The sequence below is a fragment of the Vicia villosa genome, linkage group LG2 (assembly GCF_029867415.1).
Source record: "Vicia villosa cultivar HV-30 ecotype Madison, WI linkage group LG2, Vvil1.0, whole genome shotgun sequence".
NCBI lineage: Eukaryota > Viridiplantae > Streptophyta > Magnoliopsida > Fabales > Fabaceae > Vicia > Vicia villosa.
This window is the reverse complement of record NC_081181.1, coordinates 173,742,651-173,753,429: the sequence shown is the minus strand read 5'-3', so window position 1 is coordinate 173,753,429 and position 10,779 is coordinate 173,742,651.

Sequence of the window (10,779 nt, the reverse complement as noted above, 5' to 3'; positions counted from 1 at the left end):
ATAAATCTTGATTAGGGGAAAACCTGTTAGCTTTTGATTCTAGACATAGGATTGGGGTTAACATCCACATAATATCTGAGTTTAATGCCTCTGTGTTGTTCGATCGGTGGAGACATCGTCGAAAGAGCAATATGGTTGAAATCTGCCGGTGTTGCAGAAATGGACATTGATGTGAGGGATATATGGTGATTCTGATGAGTATTGTAGATTGAGTACGGCGGAGTTAATTTAACACGGTAAGCTACCGTATGTTTGATTGTTGGAGAAATCGTCAACTAAGCATACGATAGAACTCGTGGAAGTGTTTGGATACGAATGCCGACAATGGGAAACACGTGAATGGTTTAAGGAGTATAGTAGACTGAGTGCAACTGGTCGATAAGTTTAAGTTTGTGAAGAGTAGATTATATGCAATACTTGATAGTTTCTTCTATTTGAAGAATGTATTCTTTTTGTGTTGATATTTACTTTTCCATTTCATATTTAAATTCAATCAAAACCAAACTCATAACTAAGAATCCGTCGAACGGCAATTCAGTAGCACTAATCTCTGTGGACACGATAAATTCCCGGATAAATATTTCCAAAACTTTTGTTGCTTGCCGCTTTACCGCCTCAACAGAATGGCGCCGTTGCCGGGGATTGGTGTTTGTATTGAATTCGCATTGCGATATTTTCTTTGTTTTAGAGTTTTGTGAATATCGTATATTTTGTGCATATTCCCATACTTGTATATTTTCGTATATTGATACATGTTTATATTTTCATAATTATACATGTTTGTGTATTTGATTTTGTTCCTCTTTACTTTTGCTATTTAGCAAGGTGAAGTTGGCTAAACAAATTGAACTCGGATAGTTTGTAAATTCTAAATCTTCACTTTTCAATTTGTTTAGCCAATTAAGGATTTTGTAAATATTGCGTTTTATGTATATTTTTGTTTTTACACATACTTGTGTATACTTTTGCTTTTAATTTGTTTGTTAAGTGTTTGGGCAGGTTGCTTTCTTTAGGTTGCGTTTGAGGCGAAAGCATTGGCTTACCGCGAGGAAGTTATTTACCATTCGTGAAACAATAAAAGGCGTCGAGCTTACGACGTTAAACAAGCGCTTGTTGGGAGGCACCCCAACGGTTTTGACTTTTGTAAATTCTATTAGTTGTGTAAAATGAGATGTGTAGGTGTTAAGTGGAGGCTACACCATTTGTGCAGTCTTCTGAACTGGTTTTTGCTTTTCTGGTGTAGCGCGCGTCGCGCGCAAAGAAGGCGCGTCGCGCGGCCTGGGAGCTGAAGAGCTTGGTTTGGCATAACATAGGGCGCGTCGCGCGGCCTGGGAGCTGAAGAGCTTGGTTTGGCAGAACATAGGGCGCGTCGCGCGGTCTTGAGGGCACGTCGCGCGCTGTGTTGCTTTTGTATAGTGAACTCTTTTTAATGGTTCACTTGGCTAGCCTTTTTCCCACTTACACCAAGGCTTTATAGTATAGTATTTTACAGTTTTATTTTTTAATTCTTTTGTTGTTGTTTAGACTCAAATTTTGGCCCGATTACTTGGAGTCGCATTTGGTAATTCTCTGATTGTGATAGATTCAACATGTCGGTTGTGCGGTAATGATTGTTCAAATTTGTACGTCGCAAGGTACTCGTTTATCGCTTTTTATAGCATAACGTGTTTTTGAGACTTTTCATTTGTACAAATTTCATATTACTCATTCTTTTTGCATAACTTGCTCATGACTTGAATCACAATTAGTTTCCCCTTGTTACCATAAATGTGAGGTGGCTTTCCATTGCGTATATATGTGAGTGACCGAAATTTCTTGTTTTAACTGGATATTATTATGTTTAATCTTTCATTTGTATTGATTTTGTGAATGCACGAAAGTGATCAAGGCACTTGTTTGATTTTGAGCACAACTACCATAGCCAAATGTCAATTTATCTTGTGAGTGTGTGACCATTCGTAACCCCTTTGAGCCTTTTTATCATTGTCCATTTTTTTTTTGAACTTGAGACATAGTTCACATTTTTGATGGATTTTGATTATCGTTTTTCTTGAACCCTTAACTATGATGTTTAGTTGTATTTTTACCTTGCCTTAGAAAGTAGGGAGTATTCACTTTATGTTGTGGTTGAATTCAAGTTGGGGAGAGGATGTGTATCTACTTATGTTGTGATTGTTATACGGTTGTGGATAGAAAAGATAAAGAAAAAAATGTGAAAAAGAAAGAAAAGAAAAAGAAAGAAAAAAAAGAAAAAGTTTGAAAAAGAAAATAACAAAAAGAGTATGAATAAGAGTGTGCTAATAAGTATTGTATTTGGTGTGAAACATGTGATGAAGAAGAAGTTTGATTGAAATTTCATTGTTTGAAACCTTGTGGATTGATCACTCCCTTAGGTTTAGGCAAGTTTTTTGTTTCGATTAGCTTTAGGACTTATCACTTGTTTGTTAACCGAGCCACATTACAACCTTGTGATTCGTGTCGTTGCATTTTCAATACTATTTTTGGATGAATGCATACTTTTTTCTATTGTTTGCAAGATTGTTGGTGAGTGTTCAAAGTCCTCACCTTTCGGTGTTTTTCATCTACCGATGAGTTTTTGCTAGACGTGATTCATGATTGAGCTTGTTTTGTTTTAGAATGTTTTGTATGATTTTTGTACTTAGGATTTGTTTCATTTTCATGTTCGTTGTAGGATTGTGGTAAGTGTTTACTTTGTTTGTGCGTTTTTGTTTGAACCGTGCAATTGTTTCGTTTTCTAAACTTTGTTGATTCTTGATTCTTTGGATTTTTACTTTCGCGATTTGAGTGTTTGGCCTTGTTTGAGGACAAACAAATTCAAGTTGGGGAGAGTTGTTAAGTAACAAAATGTAGTTATTTTGTGTTTGTAAATAGTGGCACTTATCGATACTTTTTGTTAATACCGTTCGAATAATACCCCATTTTGTGTGTAAATACGTATACTTTGTGAATAGATATATTTTCATACACTTTTATACTTTTTGATAGTTTTCTACTTTTTTTGTAGGTATTCTTGCGTATTTGGAGCATGAGCAATAACGTGTCGAAGACACGGCTTCAAACGCGCGATTTTGAGCGGCGGAATCAATTCATTCGGCGAATAAAGCTCAAAATCAAATAATAATAAATCACCAATTTGGTTGATATGTTGTCATTGTTAGATGGGAAATTGAATACGCTTTCCAACGCTTCGAACCGGGCGCAAATCGGAGTTACGGTACTCAAGTTATGCCATTTTTACTAAAAGCTGTTTTTTTCAACTCAGCGAGTTGGGCGCGATGCGCGCTCCTGCGCGCGACGTACCAGATCCAGAATTGTATAAATAGGCGGAAATCAGATATTTTAGGGCATGGTTGAATATTTTAGAGCTCCAATCCATCCAATAGCATTTTTTGAGTGGAAAGATGTTAGAAAACACATTGGAGCTGTCAAATGGATGATCCGGGGTTGAATCCTTCATCAATCAGAGCCGACAAACCGTGATATTTTTGGGTTTTTCTTCTTTTCTTCTCTTTGTGGTTTCATTTGTGGGTTTTGTATATATATACTTTGATCTCATGTATATTTGTCGCCCATGGCGTTGTATAAAGTTGCTTTACAATATAAACTTGTTGTTTTTCCTGATTTTTTACATCTTGATGTTTGGGTTATGTTTGGTGGGTTGTTTTGCATCTTGATGTTAGGGGTTTGTGTTGTTGTAGAGATAGACCTCACAAATCTTGATTAGGAGAGATAATCATTAGCTTCTTGATTGTAGAGATAGATGAAGAGTTAATGTTCACTTTGTGTTGGTTCGTAATGCTACCGGGTTGTTCGATCGGTGGAGACATCGTCGATCGAGCAATATTTTAATTTAACACGGTAAGCTACCGTATGTTTGATTGGTGGAGAAATCGTCAACTAAGCATACGATAGAACTCGTGGAAGTGTTTGGATACGAATGCCGACAACGGGCAACACGTGAATGGTTTAAGGAGTATAGTAGACTGAGTGCAACTGGTCGATAAGTTTAAGTTTGTGAAGAGTAGATTATATGCAATACTTGATAGTTTCTTCTATTTGAAAAATGTATTCTTTTTGTGTTGATATTTACTTTTTCATTTCATATTTAAATTCATTCAAAACCAAACTCATAACTAAGAATCCGTCGAACGGCAATTTAGTAGCACTAATCTCTGTGGACACGATAAATTCTCGGATAAATATTTCCAAAACTTTTGTTGCTTGCCGCTTTACCGCCTCAACAACCACCGAACGAGATGTCACAAATGAACCTAATCAAAACAATCAGTGCAAAAGAGCTCACAAGTAAAAGGGAAGTTAGTGATACAAAATAAGAAAATTTTTTGTAGTTTGCAAATGACAAAATAAAAGGGAAAAAACAATACTTCATGAACTCTTTACATGTGCATCAGAAGTCCACATCTCCTCGCGAGTTGTTCAACGCACTCGAGTGCCCTAAGATTTAAAATGTATGATTACTAACTAGTATAGGGGCACACGTCAGAAATTCTCTACAAGTACCCATTACAAGAAAAGTATTTAATCTGCTTGTTCCCAATGAAAGCGATTTCCCATCAAAGTTATTCGACTGCTCCTGCCAAACAACCGACTTAAGGCCATACGAGCCAAACCCTCGTTTTGCAAAGCAGAGACAAAGGCATTAGGAAGAAAATATTTTAGGCTGTTCACAAGACCAGAAGTAAAAGAACCAAGAGCGTCGCCAACCGCCAAAGCGCATGGAGCAGGTAATCCCTCATTCCTCCAAGAACATGCAATTTTGCTCTCCAGACGCGTTAATCATTTTCTAATCCGCACAATGTGGCTCTCCTCACGTGGGCGGTTCTAACCGTCCTCACTATATGAAGAGAAAAACATGTCATTCTAAATACTCAAATTCATTCTTACTTTCCCATTATTATTATTTTCTCACTAACTTAACTGATAAATTACTACTTTGTAGGTCAGACATTCTCAACTGAAAAAAACATCACATAAATAAAGAGAGACCGTAATAACGATTCCACAACTCAACTTATACGATAAAAGAAATTCAACATCATATAGGGAGCTTGAATGAAATTCCTACATAATATATAATAAGACTTTCCACAAGACGAAAAATGATAAGAGAATCATATAATCCATCAACATTCAATTTGAAAGAGAGAACATGGAGAAGGTACCAAACAATATGGTACTTTACTTCCCAAAATAATGAAGTATTGACTTAAAGAGATCTTTGACAAATAGAATTAACTATACCATTGACATCTCAATTATCCTAAGAGAAAGGCCTTGGAAGTTGGGACAATAATTTTCCCTTAAAGTAAATCTAACTCGGTTCATTCACGTGCTACTACAACTACCTCGTTTCCATTCTAAAATCTTGGGAAAACAATTTTTTCAGCCACTGTTTTTTGCTTTTGACAAACCATAATAATGACGATCACTAGCTAGGAAGAGTACTGTTAATCATGGATATGTTTGTGGAAAAAACTATCTTAATGGCCAAAGCAATGTAGTTAGAAATTAATATAATACAAATTATGGTGGAAATATGACTTGGTGACATGAGGTATTGTGAATATGATTGTGGATTATACATGGATATTGTGGATGAAAATAAAGAGGATCTTAATAATGGTAATCAAATATATTGAAGGTCATCATTATAATGATGTAGATGAAGAAATGATAAAAGAAAATGCAAGAGATGTCTTTGTCTGTCTACCAAGCAGCATTATTATATTTTTGAATACACACATGTGTTACATTTAGACACGTATATTATCTTATTAAAAAGACACGTATTATCCACTTGGAAATTATAAAAAAATAAGAATATTCATTTATAACCTATCTGAATTGAAACAAGGCATATAGAAGAACCATTTTTACAAGATACATAGTTGTTAGGAAATATGATATAGGAACTTATTTAGAGGGAAATAGAAGATCTATCATGTATAGTTAAAAGCTATTTAGAGGGAAATAGAAGATCTATCATGTATAGTTAAAAGCTATTTGATAGGGCAGTGTTGATCTCAGTACTGAGAGAATCACAAGTCTCACGTTAGTTAAAATTAAAGTCTTGAAATAATTTATATAGAGTGATATTTCTCATTTTACAAATCGGTTTTATAAGAATGAGTTAGATCAAATTTTAATACTTTGGTACGATTGAGTGAGAATGTGTCCATATTTAACACTCTAATATTCAAGTTAATGACGTCAGAGAGGTGAAATTTTACAAAAATAAATGAAAAATTATATTTATATGATTGATTATTAAAGCTGCTTCTAGGTAACGTAACATGGAGTATGAATCCAAAAATTGACGGTGATAATGGTTCGGACCTGGTATGCAGTTTTTAGCGAAAGTCCACCCATCCACCTATCTTTTGTGAAGTCGTCCTAGATTGATCCTTTGAAGTTGGATTGGTCTTGCTAGGCTGCTTGACCAGTTCAGAATACTTTTCCCTAAGTCCTTGTTACTTGTAATGGAGCTAGAATTGTGATGGAGACATTGAGATTGACCTCAAGTTTGTTTTTCTTCACTGTCTTAACACGTTCGAGCATATCCTCACCTTTGACATGGGGTCGGATATGCGTTAAGTGGGAGCAGGAGAACTTGGAAACATACGCATTAAATGCTTTTCTTTTAATTGAATTTTTTTTGCGGTGTAACTTTTCCACATGGCCCTAGATTTTTATAGTAATGAGTGGCAATGGTGTTATAATACTCGAGTGCACTCAAGTGTCGTTATGGAGTTAAGGTTAATCTGAAGTCGTTGATCATGCCTTCTAGTACTATTCTAAATCTTGTATGTATATTTGTACTTCCTGTTACCTATAAAAGAAAAGAGTCAAATTCCATTAATTTCTATTTTCACCTTCTTTACAATAAAGTTTTGTATCGATGTAACTCTGTTGTCTCTGCTTTGCAAGTGGTCTTTTGTTGTCTATTTCCACCTTTAGTCTTGCCTATGCAACATTTATGGTTTTTTGGTGATATTATCAATAGTGGGACAAAACTCTTCATAATTTGACTTGCACTTTTATTAAAAATAAATTTGGGCTATTTGAGTATTAGTTTTACTAACTATTATTTTCTTACTGCACTTTTTTCCTTCGCCTAATTTTATCCAAATGATATTGTGTTTTACATGTAAGGTTTTTTTTTCAAGAATGTGGGTTAGGCCTACCTCGTCCTTATAAAATCGGATTTAAAACTGACTTATAGCGTGATGATTGACCCCATTTATAAACACAACACAAGTCATATCTTTAAGAAATGTGGGACTAAATCTACCCATTCAAAGTCAACACAATGAAGGTGTTGGGGTTGTCATGAGGCAAGTCAAAGTGCCGCAATTAAGGCGACTAGGGGAGGACCAGTTAAGGCGGAAAGTGTAACACACCCCTCACACTAGGGCCTCAATAAGGCCGAAGCGTGGACATTGCAATAAGCTCAATAATGGATCTATGATAGAATGTGGATTAGGCCTAACTTATCCTTACAAAACCGACTTATAGGTTGAGGATTCCTCTACTAATAAACGCAACACAGGCCTATCTCTATGCAATGTGGGACTAAATCCACCCCCTTCTAAGCCAACACAATGAAGGTGTTGGGGACTGTATTGAGGCAAGCCGAAGTGCCGCAATTAAGGCGACTAGGGACAAACCACGATTAAGGCAAAAGTTCCAACAGTTTTTAATGATGGAGATGTTCTTTGTCCTTCGTTTTTTGCATAGCCCCTTCAAACTATACCTTTTATAATCTTTTATTACATGTTAGGGGTTATGAGATTAGGTGATAAATTTGAGGTATCAATTTATGTTTCTATGCAATGTGGGACTAAATCCACCCCTTCAAAGCCAACAGAATGAAGGTGTTGGAAACTGTATTGAGGCAAGCCAAAGTATTGTAATTAAGGCGACTAGGAACAGACCGCAATTAGGGCAAAAATTCCAAAAGTTTTTAATGATGAAGATGTTCTTTGTCCTTCGTTTTTGGCATAGCCCCTTCAAACTATACCTTTTATAATCTTTTATTACATGTTAGGGGTTATGAGATTAGGTGATAAATTTATATTTCTATGTGCATACATGTTTTACATGTTTTGATGATGACACAATAAGATCAATCATAATGAACATCATCAAAGAATGGACATGAATAAATGAATGACTCGGTAAAGTTTAAATTTTATGAACATCATCAATAACATACATAAATGCTCAATGTACACCTCTAATCTAAAGCTCAAATTTTTAATATCATGTTAGGATTAAAGTGTAAAAATAGTGTGTTACTCTCTAAGTAATGAAAATATAAACACATTCACAAAAAAATGTTTTTCAAACTTCATATCTTTCTAAAATTTTCTGAAAAACTCTTTCAAAAAAAGACAAAAACCATTTTTTTAACCAAAGCATAATCAGTTAAGCCTCATAAATTATCAATAATAAAATGTTACTCACTCTCTAAACAATTATAATGTTGGTATAATAGAGTATGAGGCGTGTTTTACTTAACAATGGATGATTATGGTACATTCCAAACCAAAATTTTCTTAATTTGCAAGTACATAATCGGTTTTAATCTTTCCTTACTAGATTATGGACCGATTTTGGTCGTTTCCAAAGTTTTCATTTTTTTAAATGTTTTTTCTTCTATAAAATGAGGGTCTTGTAAATTCAAAATCACTTTTCTTCTTCTCTCACACTGTTTTTATAATTTTCATATACTCTTTATATATATTTAGTGTTGAGAGAGTAACCCCAAGTTTTGATCTACATTTTAAAATCAAGTATTTTGTTCACTTGTATTTATAAAATATAAAAGTTATAAGCTTAGCCTAAAATAAAAATTCGGTATAAAAGGTTGTGAGTTAAACATGTGATAAAAATTTGTTGATAATAAAAAATTTCAATGTATTATCCTTAGGAACTAGACATATGTCTCGTGCTATTTAGTTGAAATAGGAAAAATCAAATGTGTTACTTTTTTTTATCTCTGATTTCTTTACCTTATCATAATTATTAATCTATTGTCACTTTTCTTTCTTAAATGAATTCGAACATCTATTTAAAATTTCAAGCTTTTGAACAGTTTTTTAATCAAAATTCACCTCCTCATTTATATTTGGAGTCATTTACTCAACACAATCTAATCAAAATGTCAACTCTTATCATTTTTAACTTTGCTATTTTTTGTCAAACAAGAAAAGATAGGATAATTTTTAAGAACACATACACTCGAGTTAAGATCCTCTCCATTTCTCAAAAGAAATGGAGAGCTCCATTACTAAAGTTTTGATGCATAATGCATTAATGTTTGATCCATACACTCCTAATCGTTTACCATCATTCTTTCATTTCATTTTTATGTTTTTTGGTTTTTCCATAAGGTTTAGACTGTATTTAATTAAAGTAAATTTAATGATACGTGTGTCAGATACTATGCATATTGATTTTTTTACAGATATGCCACATTTTGAAATTTTTTTATCAGAATGCCACCTTGTTTTTTTAATTTTTATTATTATTTAAATATATATATATATATATATATATATATATAGAAATTGAATATTAACTAATATAATTTAACTTAAATATATTTTTAATATTTTAAAAAATTAATATAATTCAGCAAATATTTTAATTAATATTTTAATATAATTTATTATTTTAAGTAATGTTTTTAATTTTTGTATTATGTGAATATAATGTTATTTATTTTAATTTTTTTAAATAATAAACAAAAAAAAGACCGGAATGAATCGAAGATAAATTAAATCGGATAAATATTAAATTGAAAAATAAAAACACACACATCAAAATGATTAATACACCACAAAATTCAATAATAATACTTAGATAAATAAGTTATAATCATCATATAATAAAGACTGCAAACAAAATTGAAAAAATAAAATTAACACACCGATACTATGCGAAACATAGATTCGTAAACCAGTCTGATAAAGACCAAAAGTCAAAAAAAAATTACACGCTAATGTCACTTGCGTGACGAATCTCTTACCGGTTAGTCTATATTAATTAATATTCAATTTCTATAAAACTACCTTTAAATAGACGGATCGGGTTAAAACGATTCGTCACGCGCACAAGATTAGCAAGCAAATTTTTTTGACTTTTGGTCTTTACCAGTATGTTTTACGAATCTACGTTTCGCGTAGGTCGTGCCGGTGTGTTAATTTTTTTTCAATTCTGTTTGCAGTCATTATTATATAGTCATAACTTATTTATCAAGGTATTTTTATTTGCGATTTAGAATATTTTTTAATACTTTTATTGAATTTTGTGGCGTATTGATCATTTTGCTATGTGTTTTTATTTTTCAATTTAATATATGTCCGATTTAATTTATCTTCGATTCTTTCTGGTCTTTCTTTGTTTATTATTTAAAAAATTAAAATAAATAACATTATATTCACATGATAAAAAAAATTAAAAACATTACTTAAAATAATAAATTATATTAAAATATTAATTAAAATATTTATTGAATTATATTAATGTTTTTTAAATATTAAAATATATTTAAATTAAATTATAAATATTTAATTTATATTAATTAATATATTTAAATAATAATAATAATAATAATTAAAAAAGTAACTCCTTCATTGGCTCGGCCAGTGGTTGGCCGAGAGTGTACGAAAATAGTGGCATTCTGATAAATAAAAAATTCAAAATGTGGCATTCTAGTTATTTTGTTTTCAA